Below are 25,025 nucleotides of genomic sequence, written 5' to 3'. Positions count from 1 at the left end.
GAAGAAATCAAATAATGTGCATTTCCACTGCATAGAGTCATACATGAACAAGAAAGAATGGGGATGAATTCATTATTTGAGGAAAGTGCATTCTGGAGATTTGGGTAAGAGAATACGAAGAGCTGTTATTTTGTGGTTACAATTCCTTTACTTTAGGATTATCTTTCCTAAAGAGATGGTAGGTAGAGCTGCCAGTGTACACACAGGGTTCACAAGGTGCACTCTTTGGACCGGCAGCATCAGAATGCCCTCTGATCTTGTTACATATACAGTTGTTACATATACATATACAGTTGCTCCTGCTCCACCACACGAAAGGGAACCCCGCGGGCGGTCTGTTTAGCGAGCCCTCTGGAGGGTATGAACCAGGCTCCAGTTTGATGATTGCTGTTTTGGAAAAGTGCAACCTCCATATCTTCAGGGACGTCATTCACAGAGCGTGGGGCAGAGTACTGCTTGCCACTTACTGAGCATTTACTCTTATCAGGACCTTGCTCGCTGGTGCACAAATCGGGCTATAGATAAACTACGGGGAATGGAAAGGAAATTATGTGTTTCCTTTCTGCAGGTGTGCGTCTCTTGCTGTGATTTTGAGAGGGAGTGGCGCGTGACTGGAGGCGGGGAGGGGAGGGAGTACAGCCCTCAGGGGAAGGGGTCTGAAGACCGAAAGGAGTGGGTCTGGCCCACTAACTTTCACTAGCCTGGGTGGGTGTGGGCAGCTCTCATCTGGGGACATTTTTCCTTTGTAAGGATCACAGACTTAAGAGAAAAGGCAAATCAGGGATAAGGTCACCCAACTGCCTTTTGATGCAGCCTGAAGCCAGGCCACATGGAGGGAACAGCCAGGCTGCACCGCGATCGCGGACTTTGGGTCTCGGGCACCCGCTGCTTTCCTCGGCGACCTGGAGCGCGTGCGCGCCGCCGGGCCCCCAGCCTCCACCTGCAGGGGTCGCCGTGGGAGCGCGGCCCGCCCCCTCCGCCCGGCCCCCGCCCCCGGCCCCGCCTTGCTCCGCTCAGCCTCCGCTCGCCAGGCCCCTCCAGCCTCTCCTCGCGCAGCCGCCGCCAAAGCCTGGAGAGGCGGAATCTCGCCGGCGCCGCTCCCTGCGCGGGACTCGCGGAGCGGCACTGGGCATGCTCAGTCGCCGGAGCCCGTGCTGGTCTCTAGTAGGAAGCTCGCGCGCTGCTCCCGCAGCTGATCCGGGCGCGCCGGCGAGGGCAGGACTGGAGCCGAGCGAGGCGAGCGCCGCGCGCACTGCCGGTGAGCCCCGCTTGCTTCTTGGCCCTGACCGCGGACTCGGGGGACGACCCAGGGAGAAAGCGCAGCGGCGAGTGGCCACGAGTGCCCCCCGCCGCTGCTCTCCTCCACCCGGTGCCGGGGCTGCGCGGTCACTGCTGTCCGCCTAGCCGCAGCCGCATCTGCAGCAGGCGCCCGCTGCGGAGTCCGTGCGCCCTGCGCCCGCGCTGCAGGGCCGGTGGCGCGGCGACTGCGGGCTCACTCCTTGACTTCCATCGCTCCTGCTTCCCGGCGCCCTCTCTCCCGCATCTGCCCGGGCTTGGCTTGGCTTGGCCTGGGGCGGGGAAGCCAGGGTCGCCGGGCGAGCGCCGGGAGGGGACTGCGGAGCGGTGGCGAGGGTGGGCGCGGGCGGCGAGGAGTGCACACCCCCTGGCCCTGGCACCGGCCTCCACGGTGCGGCTGGGCTCTCTCTCCCCGGCAGCTGCGCGCTCCTGCCGGCAAGTTGGAGACCGGGCTGGCTGCTTTGGGGTTTCAGAGATTCCATGCCTAGAGATAAAAAGGAAAAAAGTTCATCCCCCTCCTTGTAGGCAGAGAAAGCATTTTAATTAGAAAATGGCTGTGCGAAGGGGGAGAGTCAGGAAAGCTGGCCCTGGGTTCAGGAAGCCCCTCTGCTGCCTGGCGGGAGGAACGGAGAGCCGGACGCTAGGAATGACATTTGCGCGACGAAAACAGATTGGACGGAGGGAGGCATGCGGAGTCCTACAGAAACAATGCAAGGTGGTCGAGGCGTCCGCGGGGAGGTCTGGAACCCGTGGTCAGGGTCGAAGGGTTGCGGGAGAGTGTGGAACTTGAATTAAAAATTCCTGAGAAATTAGACCTTGAGTTGGGACAGTTTTAGAGGCAAGTTCTGCGCAGTTTAGAGCTTGTCACCGGCGATTTTGGATGGACTGAGCGGTCATAGAGGACCAAGACAGAAGTAGGTCAATGTAGGAAGGTAGGATAGGACTGGGATCTTAGAAGGCAGTGCTGAGGACCTCCTGGGTCATTGGCTGTACGTTGTGTCTGATGACTTAAGTAAAACACCTAACAGGATATGAGTAGTGGCATCTGAATTCCAAGAAATGAGTAAACTTTGTGAGGCTGGCATTGTTTTGTCATTTGTTTTCATGTTTCACTAATTTAAGAACAAACAGTGGCATCTGATCTGTTTTCATTTTGCTGGCTTAAATCATTGCTTTTTTTCCCCACCTTGTCAAGGATTTATATTTTGAATCGTGTCCTCAGATGGCCAAGATAATGACTATTTGAATTTGTGGTGCTGGGCTAACCGACCACCGTTGAAAGGGGATTCTATTATGAACCTAGGTATCTTTCAGTTCGTAGCTTGAAAGCGGTATTTGTTTAACAGTTGTTTGTCAGAACTTGCAGAATCCTAGAAATGACATCCTTGTGAAAGGATGACATTTGTCATGAGAATGGGGATCTTCCATCCTGGGGGAAATACAAGAGAGCACAGGTGGCAGTAGTGCACTGTGGGACATTCTCCAGGAGGGGGACACCGCCATTGCCAGATTTCTATTGCTGACCTTTTGTCATGGATGTGCTAGGTAACTCCAAAAAGTCCTCATAACTGAGAGTATAACTGTGTTCCTTCATGTTGCACAGAGTCTGAGAAAGGACTCTTAGGTTGAGATCCTTTCATAGGAAGGAGTTTATGTCTGTTTTATTCTTTCTTAAAACGAATACATTTACCTGAATAATTCACCTCAAAGGATCCAGAAGGACCCTGCTTTCTGATACTTGCAAAGTGGTAGTTGAAATCTTGGTGAGCTAAAATGTAACAGAGTAGCATTTTACTCTAAATTAGAGTAATATGAATGCTGACTATGACATTATTTGGGAAAAAGACTTACACATTACATAGATCTATATATGCAGACCCACAGCATTTAAAAAAAATTTTTTTTTTGGTCTTTTTGAGACAGCCTTTCACTGTGCAGTTCAGGCTGGCCTTGAACACCCTTTGTAGTCCAGGCTGGCCTCGAACTCATAGCAGTCTTTCTGCCTCAGCCGCCCATGTGCTGGGATTCTAGGCCAGTGCCACTGCTCCCAGATAGACACATAGCATTTTGAAACTGTTACTTTGTACTCTATGTTTTAACTTTATGATGACTTCTTTTCTTGCCACCAAAGAAACAACCAACATGGAATTCCTTTTTCCTGTTGCAGCAAGAATTAATGCTGGAAAGTCTTACAGTGTTATTAAGAATAGTGTTATGTTGAATACCCTCATTACTGGATATCTTCATATATTGTCTAAGGAAAATGAAACATTATGTGTCTGTGCTTTTTTCCATTACACTTCAGGGATGGTCAATATCCCTGTGATACGTCATTTTTCAGTTTTTGAGGAGTATATGACAGACTGTTATTAGGAAACTATTGCAGTAAGCTATTACTAGTTATGTGGATGGCACTTCTTTCTCTTGGGTAAGAAAACTGGCATTCATTTAATGCTTATTATGTGTCAGGACTGATAGTAAGCTTTTACATATACTACCTTATATTGTCAGCATCTTTGCATAAATATTACCTACTCAAGCACAGCTTTGAAGGCTTAACACCTTTTGATTCCACAGAAATCTAACCTTAAAGTTTATCTGGTAGGAAAATATTTTCAATGCATTCCTGTCTTAGTCACTTTTCTGTCATTGCTGGAACAAAACACTCCACATTCAAAGTTAGAGGAGGAAAGTTTATCTAGCTTACAGTTTGTAGTGGTTTCAGCCCATATACTCATCTGGCTCTGAGGAGGGTGGCATGGCAAGGGGGCAGAAGTTCATGGCTATGGAAAACAGCAAAACCAACAAGAGCAAAAAAGGGAGGAGAAAGAAATCAAGCTTCTTTCCTTCCCTTACACATAGGCTGCCTGCCCCAGGGCAGGTGTAGCACTCACACCCATAGTCCCAGCATTGGACCATGAATCAATCCAATCAGAAACTCTAGAAGCCTGTCTTCCTGATGCATGAGGCTTTGGGGGAACATCTAGACACAAACTGTAACAGTTCCATTTTTATTCAGTAAGCATTCTCTTGCAAAACATCTTTGATTTGTTATTTGGGATTAGATTTGATTGGAATAGCATGTCTTCAAAATGATTTGAATGTTTTTAAGAAGCTTCCATCATATTTTAAAACTGTTTTGTGTTCATTTATTTTCAGCAATGTTGTACTACTAGCAAATAAAAGTAAATGTAAGGAAAATAAACCCAGATTACCCTTTCAATTTTTAATGTGTTATTTGTGCATATATTGCATGTTGATAAGTGATGATGGTGTCTTTCAGCTGAAGTGGCGATGACAGTAACAGTCTGCATAATTAAGGGACTGGTGGGATTTGATGGAAAGACCACCCACCAGAGGCTCCGAAGACTTGCCTCCTGGGTTTTCCTGCCTCCTTCATTCCTTTTTTTTTTGGTCTTTTTTGTTTTTTATTGGTACCAGGGATCGAACTCACAACCGTCTGCTTGCAAGGCAGGCGCTTATGCCGCTGAGCTAAATCCCCAGCCCCTCATTCATTCCTTTCACTCAGTGGGTGATGTTGGCAAAGTCACTTTACTTTGCTGGCCTCAGTTTCCCCATCTGTAATGTGAGAGTGTTACAGTAGCATGTACCCTTTGGGTCTCTATCTGGTCCTTTGTGTCCCAGTCCAGAGATCTGTGATGCAGCGATTTGGAGAGGGAGTACTTTATTTAGAGCCTTAGGTGAATTTTGTGTTTCCTGATCCTATCCTATGACTACTGCTTTGGCCAGTGTTCTTCCTTTTTGGGCCAATTCCTGTCACCCTTTTAGTTTTCACTTGCTATAAACTGGTTGTCATAAAATTACTTCCATTGGCCTGCTAGTGTAGGCTGGAGATGGACTAGTTTTTAAATTTGGGTTCAAACTTTTGACATTTGAAACTTGGGGGGTGTTGTCATAGTGGGAATTGAACTCCGGATCTTTACGTTGAGCTACATCTGTAGCATTTTTTTATTTTGAGACAGGGGCTCACAAAGTTGCTAAGTTGCGAGGCTGGGGTTGCATTTGTATCTTCCTGCCTCCCAGAGTGCTGCTGAGATTACAGGCATGTGCCAAGATACCTGGGTGGCACTTTTAGAGCATCTTCTGAGGGAGACTAAGCGCAGCACCTGGTCTCTGGAATAAGATTATCATTGTCACTTAATGCTAATCTGAACTAAATTGCTGAATTGGGTGGGTGTGTGCCTGTTTGGCTGCTGAAGTAGCAGGAGAGACTTGTGTGTGATATCAGTGGTGGGATCACCACTCCTGCCCCTTACCCCTAGGCTATGATGATGGGGCAGAGTGCAAAGGAAACCAATCCTATTTAGTGTTTTCAGTGCACATTGCTTTATGGATGCTGACAATACTTAGCCTCATTAACCTTTAAGGAATAAGGTAAGGAGTAGCAGTTCTTACCGTGTTTAAACAATTGACAGTTATTTAACAATTATTTAAACAATTGACAGTTAGTGGGCAGTGACTGGTGCTTCTGATCATAACTAGGCTCTGGGATTCCTGGAGCCCTGTTAGGAGTGGGCCAGTAACTCCAAATACTAGATGAGAGCTATAAAACAGGGGCAAGGATAGATAAATGATGATTTGGGGAGTGGAGGTCAACTCATTGTCACTTGGCAAGAACTAAGAAGCCTGGATCAGTTAAAAGGCTTTGGAGGTCTTTGGGAGTGGAGTCATAGGAGACTTTCTCTTTTGTACATTATTGATTTCCATAATGTTTGAGTCAGAGCCTTCTGTAATGGACATACATTATTTTTATAATCAGAAAAAAATCCCATTATATAATTTGTTGATATATAAAATGTACAGATTCATAGAGGCAAAGTTGAGAAAACATGGGAAAAATGGATGGTATGGTATGTGTATATGGATTAGAGTTCTTGTTTATTGTGTGTTAATAACTGGACAGTGGTTGTATCTGAAACAATTTCAGGTTATAACTGAAATTAACCATTTTTGTCCTTTTTCTCTTTTGAAGATGTTGTAAAATTTTGTCTGCAAGGCAATACCTGAAGTTTTTGAGGTAGCATTCTCCTGGCAAGTGTGCTTCAGGCATGCTTGGGATGGAGGGAAGAGTTTTTTTTTTTAAAACTAAAAAACTCAAGTTTTGGAACTAAGCTAAAAGGAAAAGTATATATTCCAGAGCATGAGATTGGAGGAAATTTTCAGAGTTCCACAGAGTAAAGGGGAGTGCCATTGTTGCAGAAGGCAAGTTTGGCAGTGCCAGGGTTAGAGAATGTGACGTTTCCAAAATTGCTGTCCTGTACATCAGATTTTAATTTCTACATAGTGTAAGAAGTAACTATTAATTCCACATAGATAAAAATTATGCAAAAAAGCACAGTGCTAGGCCTCGGGGCCATTGCCTGGTGAAGTTTGCATTGTCTTTATTACAGTGATAATGATGATAATGTAGTGACTATTTCATTACAGTTCAAATACAAAGATGTGTCCTCTTCCATGAGATTATACCTGTCTGAGTTTTGGAAGACTCGTTTATGAAGTGATGGGAATATTTTCACTTGGCAGCTTAATGGTCCATGAAATTGGTAAGTCTTAGAATCTGGGCCTTAGCTGTAGAGAGCCTGCCTGCCGGATTGAGTGCTGGGGCTCAGGCCAGAGTGTGGAGCTTGTGGGTGGGCTGCTGGGATCCGTGGGCCTCCCAGGAATGTAGAGTCATAGGGAGTGACTCAGAGTCCCAAGAGCTGCAAAGGAACTAATTTCAAAAGTGCCCCAAGAAAGAATATTTTTGAACTGTGGCCTAAGGATGACAAAAAAAGTGCCAAGATGAAAAACGAGGGTCTGAGAGAGCAGAGAAGCAAGTGACTGAAATGTGATTTCAGCAGGAGGCTTGGAGACTTATCTTGGCATTTGTTTCTTTGTAAGCAGGCTTCTTTCTGCCAAAACAATGTGCTTTAGCAATTCAGAGTTGTGTTTCTAGGAAATACTGTTGTGTTCAAAGCCCTAGAACCAAGTGTTGTGTAATAGCTAGCGTGGTCTGGGCCTTGGCAATATCATGCCTTCCAGTGTGAGCCTGGACTAGCCTGAGGACGCTCAAGAATAGTTTGTCTATGAAATTGCCATTGTTCACTTTTAGTTTTGGTTGCGTTTGGGGGACAAGGGAGAAAGTAAAAAAAAAAAAAGAATTGGAGTTTTAACAGTTTAAGAAAGTAAATAATGTGTTTTCTGATAATGCTTAAAAAATCTGAGCATAGTTGTATCTATCTCATTGATAATAATTTTGGTATTATTGTACAGCTATGGCTTTGTGGTAAGAACTTTATTATTGTGCTACTTAATCTTACAAAAAATAAACTGGTACTATTCCTATTTTAGAGATAAGAAAACTGAGGACCTTTTTACTAAGGTAGCACAGAAAACAGTGGTGCTTGTCTAGAAACTGTCATCAATACTGAGGAGACTGTGGGTTGCCAGGCAACTGGCAGGATGGAGAAATAATATTTATTAATTAAGGGCCAACTGTGTGCTTGCCTGATACCAGGAAAGAAGCACATCAATACCTTTAATTTCCCATTTTTGTAGGTGAGGAAACAAACCATAACCCAGAAGAGTTAAAAGACTTGCCCAGGCCCTAAACAGATCCGATAGCCTTGTTATTTCCATGAATTTTTTTACACTCAGCATTTGGGGAAAATTTCTCTTTTTGTCCATTTTCAAAATGGACATTTAACTTGAATTTTCCTATTTAGTTGGTGGAGCTCTGTCCTCTACATCATGGATCTGATGTATATTTTTAATCTGAACACAGGTTGAATTGTGGGATCCAAATAAAATTTACAAAAATGCTGGAAACTAAGGATTGCTGTGTTGGATCTTTCTGAGCAGATTAGTCTAGCGTGTTTATGTCATAAAACAGAGGAATCTGATAGTTGTCACATGCTGATTGTGACGCAGTGTTGGGAGATGGAGGCTTCTGGTGAGGCTTGCAGGGCCTCTCTAGCAGTCCCATGGCTGGCCTGACACTTGTTCCTGGCTGCCACCGTGTTAGGTCTGAGAGGGGACCCTACGAAGCTGGATGATGGGGCATCTCCCTGGGAGCCTCCTGTTTACTCTTTGCTGCTTGCTCTGTTCTTACCTTCTAATCCTTACTTGGTTTCTCCAGTTGCTTTCTGTGTTGGACAAGTCAACTGATCTGTGGCATTGAATATACCAATTTACCGGCAGTCCTGTTTGTGCGCAGAAGTGAGTAAGTTAGAATTTCCTTACCATGAGTTAGGTGGGTTTTTTTTTTTTTAGTTGATTCATTTTATAGTTAAATTTGTAGGCAGAGCTAACACACAATCAGAAAACTCTCAGTGGACTTGGGAGTGTAGATACCATCGGAAGTGCTTAGGCAGCCTCACAATCTTCTAGTCATCTGAGCAGAACCCCTTTCCTTTCCCCCGGAACCAAGTTTTATTTAAGCCTTTTTCAGTTTATTAGTGAAGAGAGACATTCATTTGATGACACTCATGAACCTCAGCCTCATTTGTTCGTTCTTTTTTCAGCAAATGTTTATTGAGTACATAGTTTATATCAGGCACTGTGTCATGCCCAGGAAGACAGAGGAATATGATGGAGCTGCAGTAGAGGCATGTGGCTGAGACCTTCTGAGAGTGGAGGGAAGGGAGCTGACCTCACTCTGCAAGAGCAGGGAGGCTTCCTGAAGAGGAGTCATAGTGACTGACTCAAGGGCAAAATCCTCTCCAGCCGTCTCCTTTCCCGTCCTTCCTTGACTCGGAGGAATTCTTATAGCCTGTTCCCTCTACTCAAACAGTTGGGGTTTGCTACTCTTTCTGTGAGGGAGGGATTTAGTTTTCAAATTGCTATATCACTGGCTCTGAAAGAAAGCAGCTTTGCTCTTCAGGGCTTACTTGGAAATGTCTGGAGACACTTTGTCTTGACTCTGGAGAGAGAAGTGCTGACAGCTACAGAGAGCAAGCAGGGGCGCTGCTAACCATCCCACAGTGCGCACACAGAGTAGTCCTGTTGGGAGATAGACAGCTTTGGTTTGCTCTGCAATTAATAGCTGCATGACCCGCAATCATAAGATTCTGCTTGGATAACAGAATCACACAGTGTCTCGGTTTCCTACTCCGTAAATAGGAATACTAATGGTGCCTGTAAAATATGGTAGTTGTATTTCATGAGTTAATTCATGATAAAGGCTCAGAACAATACTTGGCATGAAGCAAGACCTTAGCATCATTACTGTCTTTAGTTCTGAAGAAGAATTTTGCCTTTTGAGCAAAAGAGTTTGAGTTTGGAGAATCCAGGGCAGCCAAGCTTGTGACACCTCCCCTTGGTGTGCTTTGGTGTAAGAACTGGCCACTGTTTTGGTGTTTCTTGAGTTCTTTTGTGTCCAGTGGTTTCATTTTCCCTCTGTTCTCACCTCTTGATTCTAGGGTTTTCAATAGCTGTGCCTTTCATCCTTTGTTTTCCAGAGACCCAAATTTGTGCCCTTCCCCTAGAGGGCTGAGAATTGTATTTATGATTTTCCTTAGCTCTGTCTATTTTGGGAATGGTGAGAAAGCTGGAAGCAGGTCAGGGAAGATGTTGCATTCCTTCCTGATTGTCGTGCTCCCCCCTCCTGTAAAATTCAGGATCTAGAGGCAGGTGGTAGTGCCTGCTTGCAACTAACTCTTCCCTCGACGCCTACCAGTTCCTCTGCCATTTAGGGGCCTACTACTTCCAAAATACCCTGTAATTGGGTCACAACATTATCTGCCTGCCAGGAATCATTTCTAAAAATCAAAGCAAAGATGTAGACGATGTCAGTGAGATTTGAAACGTCTCCATCCTCTGCTTTGAGGCTTTGCAATCATTTCAAAAACAAAAGAAGGCAACTTGTCATCTTAATTAGGTAGCAGTCTCTCTGTGGCCTCTCTGTGGCCTAGCACCTTGTCTTGTTTTCATGTGTTACGCTGTTCACAGTAGTCCTTTCAGATAGTTCATGGTGAGATAAGCTTTTGTAGAAACTATTCAATTTACTGTTAAATTTTCACTACATAATTGACTTGGAAAGTATGGGGTAGTATTGATAGACTCGAGAGAAATTAAGTCTTTTACTTTGCTGTGTTTTCCTAATTCCTTTGTGAACACACTGTCATCTGTCCCCTAAATGACAGCAGTGTCCTCCAGTGGCTTCCGAGCTTCTTCTGCTGCCTTCATTCAGTTTGGCTTCCCGAAGGCTGGGCGGTGTTCCAAATGCTGCACAAGAAAACTGACCAGGTTGCCTCACAGCTATCGAAAGATTACCATGCACAGCCTGGGTGGGTGTTACTGTTCCCCAAACCAGCGCCTACCCTTGCCTAGGTGGAGGGTGTGCCCACAAAGCTTGGATGAAGCCGGAGAAATGCTTGGCCTTTCCCGTCGTGCACCTGTGCCTGACACCTGCATTTCTGCTGTGGCCTAAGGCACCAAGGCACTCCCACTCCTGTGTGGAGCCCTGTCGTTTACAACATGCCTCTGCTTTCCTTTGCTCTGCTGATACTTCCCACCACAAAACCTGCAGTTACTTTCACCGTGGCCACTTTCTGTTTCTTTTCTGCACTGCATCCAAGGTGATCCTCTGCAGGTCAGGGCATATCTGTCCTCTCCCTCAGAGGCTTCTAATTGTCCTCAGAGTGATGTCCTTGCCTCTTGTTACTGCTGCTAATACCTTCGTGATCTACTGTTCATCTTCTGCTCTGGACTTGTGACCCACTCTTCTTACAGCATGCCAGGTTTTCTCTGGCCCTGGTTTTCTGTACCTCTGGGGATAAGTGTTCCTATCACTTACACTTGTGCCTACTACCTGTTTTTTTTTTTTTGTTTTTGTTTTTTAATCTGCCTGACTTTTGACCCTTCTTTAGGCAGTAGCCTAATCATGGTCTATCTCAGTATGCATCAGATAATTCATCCTACACGAACCAGAGTTTCTGATTTCCTTGGCTTGTGGTATGGCCTGATGAAAATTTACATTTCTAGTAGATTCCTAAGTGTTGATGATGATGATATGAGTCTGGAGACCACACCTGCAGTGACCGTAGTGTACTTTGCACCCAGGACAGGGCTTGGTGTTTTTAGAGGGTTGCAAATTCATTTAGCCCCTCATGTTGGTTTTTCTTAGGCCCTGTGCTCAGCGAATCAGTTCTAGTGGTTTCGTCCCAATGATAAATGATGTTTAGAGACCAAGAGGTCTTTGCTTATGTGCTGTGTGCAAGGATCTGATTCTAGTGTGTGATGGTGAACCCATGGCATATGTGTCATAGCAGGCTGTTTGTATCACTGGAAGCTCTAAAAGTTCACCATCACTAACTAGTGATATGTGTGTCATAAGTGTTTCTACAGGTTGCTTTAGCCTTACTTAACAGTGATTTTTGCTTGAATTATTCAAAATATAGCTTCTTTCTTTTGTAGGGTATACATATAGTGCTTTGGATGTCAGTTGACCGTAAGTAATGGCAAGGGCAAGACAAGAGATCTTTTGGATTTGTTAAAGATGAACATTAGGTTTGAGAAATGAATTTGTAGTCAGAGTTGGTTAACACTATCCTGGCATTTTGCTGATGTTTTGGGATCTTAATCACAATTAATGTATGGGCTTTTAGATTTACTTCTGAATGACACATGTTTTGGTCCTTCCTGAAGTCAGCATATTGACTAGGTCTGTCTTTGTGAAGAGATTTGTTCTTTGGTATCTTTATGGGTCTTGTGTGGCACAGCAAGTTAGAGGGACAAGGTGGAACAAACTCACTGGAAATTTTTGTTTGCAAAACAACCCAGAATGAGTCTCTTTGAAAATAAAATTTTGTAAAAGTGGAATAGATAAGGAAGCAAAAGAGCCCAGCTGTCAGGGATGTAGGAAAACCTCTTTGTCTGCTGCCGTCTCTTGTGCTTGGGGCATTTCCAGATGACACAGGGAGCTTGACTGAGAAGAGGGTGAGAAGAGCTGGGGGCAGATTGCACAGCCCAAGCAACAGACCACACGAGAGTGTTTCAGGTTTCAGGTTTCCGGCATAGTTGGGATCCTTGGAGGTTCCTTCTAGTTTTAGGAACTTGAACCTCAAATATGGAGTGGTTGGTATTTTGGGGTCCCCCTGGTTGAAGTACTCTATTTTTGTAGTGTTTGTGCTTTCTTGAAAAAAACAAGAAATCTAACATAAATGATGAATATGTCGGATACTGTTACCAGGGTCAGGGTCTCCACATCCCAAAGCTCAGAAGGCAAAATGTCCCACAGTCCGGTAAAAGGATTTCCAGTGATTTAAGCAGAAAATATATGAGCAGTGGTAACAAAATTCACACTCACTGCTCTTATTCATGAGACTTAGCAATTGGGTCAGTGTCATTTTCTAAAAATGCCTTTTTTCCAGAACTTGAGGTTATTGCTTCTAAAATAAATAAAGGAAGTCTTGCATTCTGTCAACTTAAGTATCATTGTCTCATGATCAAAGTCGTCTCCTGCTGACTTGAATTTTATTTTAATTTAAATCATTTTCCTTTACTAGCACCAGATTCTGCTGTTATTTTACAAGCAGATGTATGAAACAAAAATAAGATGTAGTATCTTACTGAATTTTTATCTTTTTCCCCCTCTTGGTTCTGAGAACATGTGGATTGCAAGAAAACCAATAAAAAACAAAACAAAAGCCCAAACTGGAGGGAGAATGTTGATTTGTGGCATTATTATCTTTATTTCCTGTAAAGAAAACAGGATTTTCATTAGAAGCTGTTGTGCTGTTTTCTCTCTTGAGAGATAATAGTGGGATAGATGGCTATGTCAGAGTTTATATAAAAATTTCCTTAACATTTCTTTCTGAATGAACATTTGTGAAGGTGTTGCATTCTTTCTGTAGCACCAACTATTAATACAGTGCCATCTTGCCAAGAGCAGTTTTTATCACAGTGACACTTAAGGCAATTTTACCTTGTAGGTATAATGGGAGAGTTTTGGGGGTACAGGTTTTCATTAAAACATCTTTAGTTTCCTTAGTGTTGACCTTGAAAGGTAATGTAGTGCACCATTTTGATAGATGGTTAAGGTAAAGAATCGATATGATGTTACCATTGAATGTTCCAGTGTGATGTGATGGTGTAGACTTTGTGTACATTAGAAGATGAATACATAAAAAAAATAGTGTGATTCCTTGGGATGTAGCTTTTTCTCTTCTTCCTTCTTAAGCTTTCTTAGTGCTTTTATATTCTGGTAACCTTGTGTAAAAGGGGAAAGTCAGGCCGGGGATTTAGCTTAGTGGCATAAACACTTGCCTGGCAAGCTCAAGGTCGTGAGTTCGATCCCTGGTACCCTCCAAAAAATGAGGGGAGTCATTCTCATTTATTCATTTCTGTTTTGTCTAAAGGTTGTGCATTCAAGATTGTGCTTCTACAAGGAAACTAATTGGAAATAAGAGAAAGAGGCATTATGAGATAAGGGGATAAGATAAATTAGCCTGTCACGAAAGGTCAAGTACTATTATGATTCTAGTTAGATGCAGTATATAAAATAAATTCACAGAGGCAGAGAGTAGAATGGGGACTGGGCCAGTGGTCATGGGAGACTGCTGTTTAATGGGTACAGGATTTCAGATGGGGAAGACAAATTTGGAAGATGGATGGTGGTGATTATTGCACAATAATGTGAATGTACTTAATACCATAGAATTACACACTTAAAATGGTGAAATGTGTAAAAATCCAAGGAGGAATTAACTTGTCCTGGACTGAACCTGGAAGTGTGTTCTAGCGTTTGGCAGTGTGCTGCTGAAGTGGCAGCTCCAGCCTTTGAGGAAGGCACCAGCCCAGCACCTGGGAGGGCATAGGTGCCCCTCACCTGAACTTGACACCAAGTTCTTGCCCTACTGAAGCTGCTTTTTGCATGAACATAGCATGCTTCCAGAGTAGCTTGGTCCTGTGATTGGGTATGACTTCAGAGGGGCAAATTTTTGGCCATGTTTATCACTGTCTTTTTTGAAAGAACTAATTTGGTTAAAAGGAACCATTATTGGGATATCCTCAAAAACTGTGATACCTTTTTTCCTTGCTCTGTGGAGCACGCCCCTAAAGCCAGGGAGTAGGAAGTCTAAATTTTATCCATGTTGTTCTGAAGAAAGCAAGGGTTTGGGGAGCTGGGGATTTAGCACAGCGGCTTAAGCGCCTGCTTTGCAAGTGTGCGGTCATGAGTTCAATCCCTGGTACCGATAAAAATGAAAAAGACAGAAATCAAGGGCTTCAGATGCAGAGCTGGGTTTAAATTCAGGTCCTCCTCTGGGAGAGGTGCATATTGGTGGGTGTCCAAGGTAATTGACTTTTTTCCCTAGGCCACAGTTTCTCCATCTGTAAAATGCTGATGTGGATTCTTGCCTGGTGGTGCTGTTGGGAGGATTTGCTGTGGTACCATGTGAAAATGCATGCTACATAGAACAGTGCTCAAGATACTTAGTTATTTCCTTGATTTCCTATTTTTGAAATGGTGATTAGGATGAAAAAGGCTTCTAAATTTATTCCACATTTGTTATTGTCCTGCATAAAATGGTCCTTTATTTAAAAAAAAAAAGCTTACATATTATTTAGGATTAGACCTTTCTGGTTTATTTTGGAGACAAGTTCTTACTGTGTAGCCCAGGCTGGCCTTGAACTCACACTGACCCTCCTGCCACCATTTCCCAAATGCTGGGATTATAGGTGTGCACTACTTTGCCCAGCAGGATTAAAATGTTTTTAAAAACAGGTTCTTTAAAAAAGTTGAAGGTGAAAGATTTGTAATATGCCTTTTATTTAATTGTATAGTTTTGGTTTTGGTTGTTACTCTTTCTTTTAATGGTCCTCAGAGAATATAGATGACTCTACTTGTGGACTGGAAGCTTTGATACTGGGTCACATTTGACCACCATAGCAACCCTAAGCAAGTCCTTTCTCATCTGTAGGAGACCCCTAGAAGAGTTACAAGAGTGCACATTTACTGAGCACTTACTGTCAGACTGCTGTTGCTCTGAGGAATGCTGCTTATGTTATCTCTGTCTCCATGATCGAGATATGGTCTAACCCTTAACTTCAGATGAGGAAGCCAAGGCTCACCAAGGTTGTTCAGGGGCACACAGTAAAGCAGATAATGAGCTGAATGGAGAAGGATTATAGGAACAGAGCTTCCAAGGGAGAAGACACTCAATTAATATGAACATGCAGACACACACACACACACACACACACACACACACACATATTGCCCGTAATATTTTCCGAAGACACAAGAGCTATTCCATTGCAAAATCAAGAATTCCCCAGGAAGTTAATGTCTAAGTACCGACTGTGGTGAAAAAGATATTTCAGAAACAGTTACTGTATTTGGTAGTAATTGTAGGTGCTTTTGCATTTTTTTCCTGATCACTTTTGAAACAGAAAATTTCTGTAGATTTAAAGAGTATAACTGGTATTGTGCTGTTTTCTTTAGGAACAAATCAGGTATTTCTGTAATCACGGAGCATTCTGTCCTGAGATTATGTTCAGTGTAATTACAAAGAATGAGCTTCAGCCGCCAGGGGAGAGCAACTGGCAGTCTCAAAATGTTCTGTAAATATATTAGTCTGAAAATTGCATTTTAATGTAGAGTGCTAGTGAGATACAATTTTCCTTGTTAAATTATTCCATGTTAATTGTGGTCATTTTGTAGAATAAGGCCGTAGCTTTAGTTTTTGTTTTTTAAATAGGTCTTTTAATTTCTTCCAAATTGTTGAATTGTCCTGTGGAATAACCAGATAGTATTTCCTCTTTAGTTGGGTTAGGATAATTGATAGAGTGCAGGACCACAGATCTAATTTCAGGTCAAGCAGTTGATCTTAGGAAATTGTGACCCCACAGTGTTTAATTTGCCCAACTTTTTTGCCGTGATCTGTATGAGTGTTACATTTTGGTACATAAATGGAGATTATGTGGTGCTTCTCTTCATCCAGGGGATACAAGTCTCATGGATTCATTAGATTCAGCGTCAGTGATGTTAGCCCACAAAGTCATTTCCAAGACAACCCTTGAGCCTTGGGTTGACTGACAATTAATTATTCTTGCCAAGGAATTCCCCAAATGTATTTAAAGGGCCAAAGTCTGAATTGGTCTGTTGTGGAGATTTCTGGTGTGTTTTTTGGCACCAGGAGAAAGCCAGATGCCAGTGCATGGAGAACAGTGCTTCTCCTGATGCATAGATGGGTGCAGTATGGTTATTGAAAAGTGGATGCTTGAATGTGGCTTGAGACTCTGGAAGGAGTGGGCATCTGTCATTAGGAAGAATTTGAATCATACCCTTTTACTTGAATAATTGTATACTTCATTTATACTTTTCCTTGAAGACGCGTGTTTGTCAGGTCAATAAAAATTCAGACTATTGCTCTTTTCTTGCCACTATCATGGCATACATGATTCCTGACTGATGTCCCGACTGATGTCCTGAGAGCTGTCCGAATGTCATACAGTCATAAAGGTTCTCAGATGGTATCCCAAAGTTATCTTCGAGTTTCTAACTGTGGTGGTGAAGCGTAGGCACATTGGTGACTTTGAAATCACTGATGATCACAGACCTAGGAAGCTTGTCATGGACCTCAGAGGTAGGCTAGATGATTGTAAAGTGACCAGTCCAAGATTTGGTGGCACAGCCATCTGCTCCCTTCCTGCTTAGCTTCCTTGACCTGACAACCTTGGCTGGCATTATGCAGTATCCAGAATCAAGGTGGAAACACACCAGAGGGGGAACCTTGGGGTTCTTTTTCCAGGGATGTATTATTTCAAATGCAATATTTCAAAAGACAAAACAGAGCCAATAAATGAAAAAATTAAAGTTTGCATGTAATCTGTTAGCTGTAGATCCTGAGAGTCACTAATAGTTAAAAAAATCAAGTATCAGTGGTTATAGGTTGTGACTATCTTGTTTAATTATTCATTTCTCAAAATTTGAAGATACTGCCTTACTGGGAGAAATTGGAAGTACATGATCAATATGCAGCATGAGAAGGTAAGCAGGTTGTAAGTGTTTCACTTTGAGTTTTTTGATATATTATTGGCTTCTATTCCAGGGAGATACTTGTTTATAATAAAGTTTCTCATTTATTTAAAGCATGCTTCCATTTTGGTTGTGTTCTGATTACCTTGTGTGTAAGGAAACCCTTGAAACCTCAAACCTTTAACCACTCATTTATTTGGAGAACTGGCAAATCTTGCTTCTGGGGTTGACTGATTATAGAAACTGAGTCACTTATCTGTATCTCTGGAGTCCTTTTTCAGTGGGGTATTTGTTATAGGTTGAATTATTTTTCATCAAAGATGATTACCTGGCAGTCCTAATTTCTGAATATGTGTGACCTTATTAGGAAAAGGGTTTTTTGCAGATGTAATTATGTTAAGGTGACATCATACCAGAGTAGGGTGTGCTGCATGTCCATACGAGAAGAGGAGATCTGGACTCTGACCCAAGGAGAAGGCCACGGAAGGACAGTGACACAGGCTCAGCATGTGCATGACCGAGTGGATGTGGAAGCAGAGCCTGGCATGCCAGGGCCATCAGATACCAGAAGAACAAGAATGGGGGCTATCCTTTAGGTTTGGGAGGAAGCTTGCCTTGCCAACACTTTGATTTCAGATTTTGAGCCTCTAGTTCTGTGAGGGGAGACTATTCTGTTGTTTTAAGTCACCCAGTATGTCTTTGCACCTTGTGTTTTTGTTATGGCAGCTACAGTGATCGCAGATGGACAGGATTCCATCATAAGTTCCTCAGGTGATTATCTCCTCTGGTAATGTGAGGAAGAAAGATGTGTACATGTGGCATCTTTATAGGCAGAGCTAGTGCCAGTCTTTCTCCTGGACCTTAGAAACATTTACTGGGGAGAAGGTGAGCTGTAGGCATGGGCCCTGTTTACATTCTGGCTCTCACTAGCCCTGATCATGAATGAAGACACCATTGTCAACTTTCTTGCCTCCATATCTGCAAAATCGTGACCAGAGTGGTGCCTTCCTTCATAGGGTTATCATAAGGATCAGTGAGCTAAAATACTTCAAGTGCTTACAATCCTAAGCACTTAATGACTTATTATATTGTTATGTGAATCACCCAAAAGGTCTCAAAGTTGTAAATTCTTTGTCTTGATTATTAATTCAGGCATGAGTTAAATGCAGCTGTTTTCCACATAGAACTCATAGTTAAATCAGCAGAGATGTATTTATTTACATGCTATTGAAACAGTACCTGGACAAAAAGTACGGGATATAAAGTAGAGCATGATTAATTCTGTTGAGAGCATCAGGAAAGATTTTCATAACCTGGGATTTTGAAGGCTGACTAGGAGTTTTCTGGGCAGCAAAGGAGGAATAGAGCAATAGGGGCCTGTGAAAGTAGCTTCTCCAAAGACAGAAGACATCTAGCCATCACTCAAGGAAAGAGTAGCTATGGTGGGGTAAAAGAATATCCTGGAGGCAGGATTCATCACATCTTGCTGCTTATTGCTGTGTGACCTGCTATTTTCTTGATTTCTCTGTGCCTCTCTATTTCACTTTTAAAGTAGGAATAATTGGTGTTTAGAGGAATAAATGAATATAGAATGACTTAAAGTACTTAGATTAGTGCTTAGCCAAAAGTCAGTCCTTAAAAGCCTCAGCTCTAGTTAATGTTATTACTCTGGTCTTTGCTATTAGAAGACAAGGATTAAGAAGCCCCACTATTTTTTGTAATTGAATTCATTGTTTCCCGTGGACTTGGATAAACGTGGCACCCACAATTCTATATACTCTCATACCATTTGAACATAGGAGGTGAAAAAATATAGTGTGCATTGTTTAAATAGAGGGAAAAAAGTATTATAATAGGACAGACATTGGCACGAAGCTGTGTGCAGATTGTTGATTAGGCAAAATAAAAAACCCCGGCATGTTGAGTCAACATGATTTTGTTTTTAAGTCTGATAAACCACCTGTATCCGTAAGCAGTTAATTTGAGCATAGTTCTGGTTTATTTTTAATTGTCTCTAAGTTATCTAGTGACGTCAGTCTGTGTCCTGAACCTGGTGTTGCCACCAGAGGCTTGTGTTCAGCGGTAGAGAAGGGCGCAGGTGGCCTTGGGATGCCTTGGGCCACACACATTGTAGAGCCCTGATGGCAAATGCATGATTTTGGCCATGGTCCCATCTGATTTTATTTTTACTTTGAAGGGATGGGTCTTCCAATTGTGGTCTTCTTGATCATGAATGGAAAATGTACTCCTTATGACAACACGGGCAAAAAGGGAATGAAAAGTACACAGCACTACACGTTTCAACACTTGGAGAAGGTCATTGTTAACAGTTGGGATGGGTCCTTCTGGGGCTCCTCAAGCTTGCCGAAATGTAAAGGAAAACCTGGGCCCTTTCAACTGCAGGGCAGCCAACGCTGGCAGAGGACACAGCAACTGATGAGGCTCCAGGGTGGTCGCTTAGTTAGAAATGGTCTAGAAAATTCAAAAGTAGCATGATGGGGATCATGCACTTGCTTTTTATTAAAGGAGTTTAAAATGTTGGTGTCAGGAAGCAGCTGGGCAGAGGATGTCTGTTAATGTGCTTACCAAGGGCTGGTGAGGAGCCGGGGAAATTGAAGTGGACGCAGTAGACATCTGTGTGACAGGAATCCTGCGTCAGGATGGTGTACACTAACCACCCAGCACGTGTGACTGATGCTGAAAAGTGTTCAGTGCTGTGTGAAACAGCTGGACCAGGGATGGAGCGCAGCTCGTGGTGGGGAGGAAATGCTGTTTTTCAGAGAAGATTTCACCAAGGGGTAAGGAAGGATGCCCTGGCTGGGAGTGCCTGGGCCAGGTCCCTCAGGAGGAGGACGAGGGGCAGGGAATATCTGCGTGGTTGGGATGGGGTGAAGGAGGGGAGGAGGAGTAGGTGGAATCAAGTGAAAGTGGTGACTGGTAAAACCACCAAGGAAGATGTGAAGCCATTGGAGAGGATTCTGGCTGAGGGTGCATTTTGCAAAGGTCATCTGGCAGCTGTGGTGAGAAGAGGTTTTAGGGGTCCTGGGGAGAGGCGGAGAGATTGGTACAGAGACTTTGGCTGTAATACGTTGAGAGACAGTAGAGACTTGGACAAGGGTGGTAGTGGATATGCTGAGAAATGACTAGGTGCTGAATGTATTTTCAAAGCTGAGCCCAGAGGATTGGAGTTGCATGTGGGGTGTGGCGGGGAGTGAAGGAGGATTGTGTAGACTTCAGTTAGAGGCCCTCTGAATTGATACAGGGTGAGCTGGCTTCGGTGGGGAATTCAGCCTTCCATTAGAACACTTGAGGTGCTTAACCCACATCCTAGCAGAGTGGAGCATGAGGCAGATCTGTGAGCCCGAGCTCAGGGGAGAGGACTGAACCAGAAGTGGAGACTTGTGGGTGTGACCGTCACCCGGGGAGGGAGTGAGGGTAGAGACCAGGCCCAAGAGCCCTGCAGGGTTGGGGTGGGAAAACTGAGCAAGAGCCAACTGGGAGCCTGGAGGTTCAGGAGCCCTCAAGGTGTATGTGTAGTGTCTTGAAAGCAATTGAAAGTATATTTCAAGGGAAATGTGCCATCAGGAGGGTCAGATCCAAAAGTAAATGAAAAGTAAATTTAACCTAAAAAGAAAGATCTACATTAAACTGTAGTAATTATCATTCAAAACCTATGAGAATTTCTTAGGTTTTATCTTATTTATTTCTCAATAGAGAGGATTGTTTTAAGTACAAATGCCCCATTGTCTCTTCCTCCTACCTAGAGCTCTCATGGTTAACAGGAATTTAAATAACCTTTCAAATGTATGTACTTCTATATCTGCATATGCATGTATTTCCCTCTAACAAAATCATTTCAAGAATACAAATACCACAGGAGCACAGAAATGCTCTTGATGTTCTGAAGTGTGTCTTTTCTTCTGCATTGTAGTTAGTCTTACTATTTTTATTTGTGTCACTCATCGTGCACAGTCCATCGTTCAGCCTGGTGCACACATGGGTAGCCACCTCTTTTCCTGGGCTCTGACTCCTCCACCTGCCTGAGGCTGTGCTATCTTATTCAGACACTTGCTGTCCTGGCAGTAACAGTGGTCCTGTATCCCGCTGGCTCCTAGGAGACCTGCAGAGGTAATGACCCGGAAAACGAGCCTCCACCTGGAATGTGTTTAGCTCCCTGATGAAAGTAGCCCTGAGGAGTCTCAGGTTCCCAAGTGGGGAGCTGGAGAGAGATGGTGGAAGTGCCATGGAATAGGGCATGGGTGGAGGCTTTGCTGTTCTGTAGCCCTTGCTTCAAATCCTAGCTCTGTCCTTGTTTCTGTGTACAAGTCACCTAACTTTCACATTGCTTAGTTTGGTTCATTTACAAACGGGGAACTAATTCCCACTATCAGTGGTTGTGGTGGTTGGGAGTCTTGTACAAGAAGGGTCCAGAGGCCCCATCCTATAGTATACCCCACTTCCCCATTGGTTCATCTCCCCAGGGCTTCATCATCATCTTCTCTTTTACTGGTAGGTTAGTTGGTAGACAAAACTTTTCAAGGTAGAGTATTCAAATAATATACGTTGGTTATCTAGAAAGGAATATTGAAGCTAAACAATTTTAATTTATAAAGTCATTGGACTAAGACTAGAGCACAGCTGGTTTTGTTTTTTAAAATGTTAAGTCTAGTCTCTTAGCCAGAAAACCTTAAGTGTTCATTGAGAATGTTCATTAAGGTTCGTCATTCAGCAGTCTGGTGACCTTCTGAGGGATAGCTAGTCGTTGGGCATGTTTGGTGCTACTGTGCCCTGCCTGTCCTATTGTCCTGTTTCAGGAGAGAGTGACTTATCTGAAGACTCTCCTATGCTTCAGTGGGTGTGATCTCTGTCATCAGAAACTTGATTTTTGACTCAGCATAGTTAGCTATGTTTAGCACAAATAGGTTTATACTGGTGGTGATAGAATACCATGGCTAAAAATAAACAACAATAAAAATAAACATTTCTGACAAATTAATGAATTTACACAGATGTTTGGGGCACTGTGACACCTTGGTCACTGCATTGACACAATTGAGTGTGGACCACTCAGCCTGTCAGAGGTGCAATCACCTGCAGTTCTCCTGCTGGCCACCCTACTGGCCAAATGACTTGCATTGTTGAGAACTGTCCCCTTTAAAAAATAGTTTTTTAAAAATGAAATTTATTGTGGATACGTAAGATATGCAACAATGTTATTGGATACAGATAGTAGGATAGTAGATAGTAGGATGGTTAATGAAGCATCTTAATACTTCTGTTGTATCTTAGGTATCCATTTTTTATTTTGTTTTTGTGTTACAAACAGCTAAAATCTACTTATATAGCAGGAAGTCCCAACTATAGTACACTTCATTAACTGTAGCCTTGTTCAATCTTGTTCATACTGCATGTTTGCAACTTTATAATTTGTTACATACATTTCCCCATTTCTTCCCCTCGTCACCCTCTGCTTTTGGTAGCCACTATTATCTCCTGTATTAGACTTTTATTTTTAACATTCTGCATATATATGAAATCATGCAGCAGTTTTCTTAGTTAGTGTCTGACTTATTTCACCTGCTGTCTTCTGGTATCATCTATACTGCAGCAAATGGTGGAATCTCCTTTTTGTTGAAAAATATTCCTTCATGTACGTAGGGTTTTTTTTTCTTGGTATAGGGAATTGAACTCATGACCTTGCAAGTGCTGGTGGATGCTGTGCCACCGAGCTATGTCCCCAGCCTCCATCATGTATTATGCCCAGTTTCTTTATCCATTTGTTGGTAGATATTTAGATTATTTCTATATGTTGACTATTGTGAGTAATGTTTGTAGTAAACTCAGGAGTGCAGATATCTTAACAAACTGGTGATTTTATTTCCTTTGGTCATGTGTCCAGAAGAGAATGGATTGCTGGGTCATATGGCAGTTCTGCAGCTGGTCTTCCTTGAAATGCTTGGTTTCAGATTTTAAATTTAGTTTTTTAAATTTTGGCAATTTGTATATTCATAATGAACCATCTTGTGGATGATATCCAAAGTCTTGTGGGTGATATCCAAATCTAAATAATTTCTTAGGTTTCATACACTTTGTATGCATAGTTGTAATATAATTCTATTTGTAATTTTTAGTGCAGCTGCATTTGTCTGTGACCGATCACCTGAGGTCATGTGTGGATTTTCCACTTCAGCCATTCATGTCAGTATCCAAAAAGTTTGAGGTTTGGAGCATTCAGATTTCAGACTTTTTACTTAGGAATGTTCAGCTTGTATTTTTAATTTCTTTAAGAACCTTCATATTGATTTCCATAATGGCTGCAACAAGCTACATTCCCATTAACAGTATACAAGAGTTTCTTTTTCTCCACACCCTTGACAACATTTGTTATCTATTTTTCAATAATAGCCTTTTTACTGGATGTGGGGTGATATCTCATGGTAGTAGTGATTTGTATCTCCTTGAGAATCATTATCTTTTCATATACCCATTGACCATTTTTATGCATTCTGTGGAAAAATGTCTATTCAGAACATTTACCCTTTCTTTTAAAGGAGTTATTTGTTCTAATATTGAGTTGTATGAATTCTTTATAGATTTTGGATATTAACCCCTTGTCAGTTATTTGATTAGCAAATATTTTCCCTGTCAATATGTTGCTGTTTCATTTTGTTGAATGTGACCTCTGCAGTGCACAAGTTTTTTTAATGCAATGTAGTCTCATTTATTTATAATTTAGTAACTTGAGCTTTTGGGATCATGGCCAAAAAATCATTGCTGGGCCAATATCAAGGAGCTTTTTCCTCTATGTTCTTCTCTAAAAATTTTAGGTTTCACATCTGTGTTAGATTTTTGATCCAATTTGAGTTGATTTTTGTGTATAGTGTCAAGTGAAGACCCATTGTCATTCTTTTGCCTGTGGGAATCCAGTTTTCCCATCACTCTTTACTGAAAACACTGTACTTTTTCCACTGTACCATGATAGTACCCTGGTTGAAAATTAGTTGACTATGTAGAACTATTTTCTTTTACTTTTAGTATTTTTTTGTTTTTGTTTGTTTTGTTTTTTAGGAGGGCTGGGGAAAAATACTAAGAAGTGAATGCATAGAAATAAACTTTAAAAAGAATTTAACAGCTATTGACATTGTCAGTGAGCTCCAAGTTGAGCAGAGGACTTATGCCATGGCAGATTACTCATAAACCAGCCGCATGGCTTGATCATGTTATTACACAGATATGAGTAAGAGGGAGAGAAAGCTGTTTTGCTCAAGTAGACAAAGAAAAAGACATGTGTAAGTTTTACAGTCTTCTCCTTGGTTGTCTGGGCCTGTGAATGGCATATTATATCAGTGTGGGCATTTTCCATTCTGAGCTGGGCAGGGCTGTGGTTAGCTCAGTGCCTGTGACCTCTTGGTGTCACTTCCCTGCCAAGCTTCTCCCTAGGGAGAGCTAAACGGATCCAGAAAAGTCTTCGTTTTTAAATTGACTTAATTGTTTTGTCCTTTATAAAAAGGAAGATTCTTCTCAGAGAAGATCTAAAAACAGCAGAGCCAATGAAAGCTAGTCCTCTACTTCTGATGAAGGTGCTTGATGAAATGGACCAGAACCAGTCTCTTTCTGACACATTTATTTCTGAGAACAGCTTTGTCGAGATGTTTTATTTCTTGATTTTTGAAGCGAGACTGTGTTACCAGAACAGTGATTAGCTGGTTGTGTTGGAAAGATTTGCCATCATTATAATGCTGTAGGG

At 42.5% G+C, this 25,025-nt stretch overlaps 1 protein-coding gene across 8 annotated transcripts in view; it reads left to right on the top strand.

Annotated features, from left to right (window-relative positions):
- Window positions 1-1,121: 1,121 nt before the first annotated feature.
- Apbb2 (amyloid beta precursor protein binding family B member 2) overlaps window positions 1,122-25,025 on the top strand; it is a 304,656-nt gene continuing 280,752 nt past the window's right edge. For 7 of the 8 annotated variants that reach the window (XM_063240604.1, XM_013154279.3, XM_005004490.4 and 4 more), the window contains exon 1: window positions 1,122-1,258. The gene's annotated coding sequence lies outside the window, so the exon portion shown is untranslated. Of the gene's footprint in view, window positions 1,259-6,744; window positions 6,861-25,025 lie in introns of all 8 variants that reach the window. The other variant, XM_063240605.1, reaches the window with a different exon arrangement.

Source organism: Cavia porcellus, unplaced genomic scaffold (genome assembly GCF_034190915.1).
Source record: "Cavia porcellus strain 051 isolate PalLab524CR breed Dunkin Hartley unplaced genomic scaffold, mCavPor4.1 scaffold_30, whole genome shotgun sequence".
In the NCBI taxonomy this organism is placed as follows: Eukaryota; Metazoa; Chordata; class Mammalia; order Rodentia; family Caviidae; genus Cavia; species Cavia porcellus.
The sequence above is the reverse complement of the archived record's forward strand: the minus strand, read 5'-3'. Positions and strand labels throughout refer to the sequence as shown.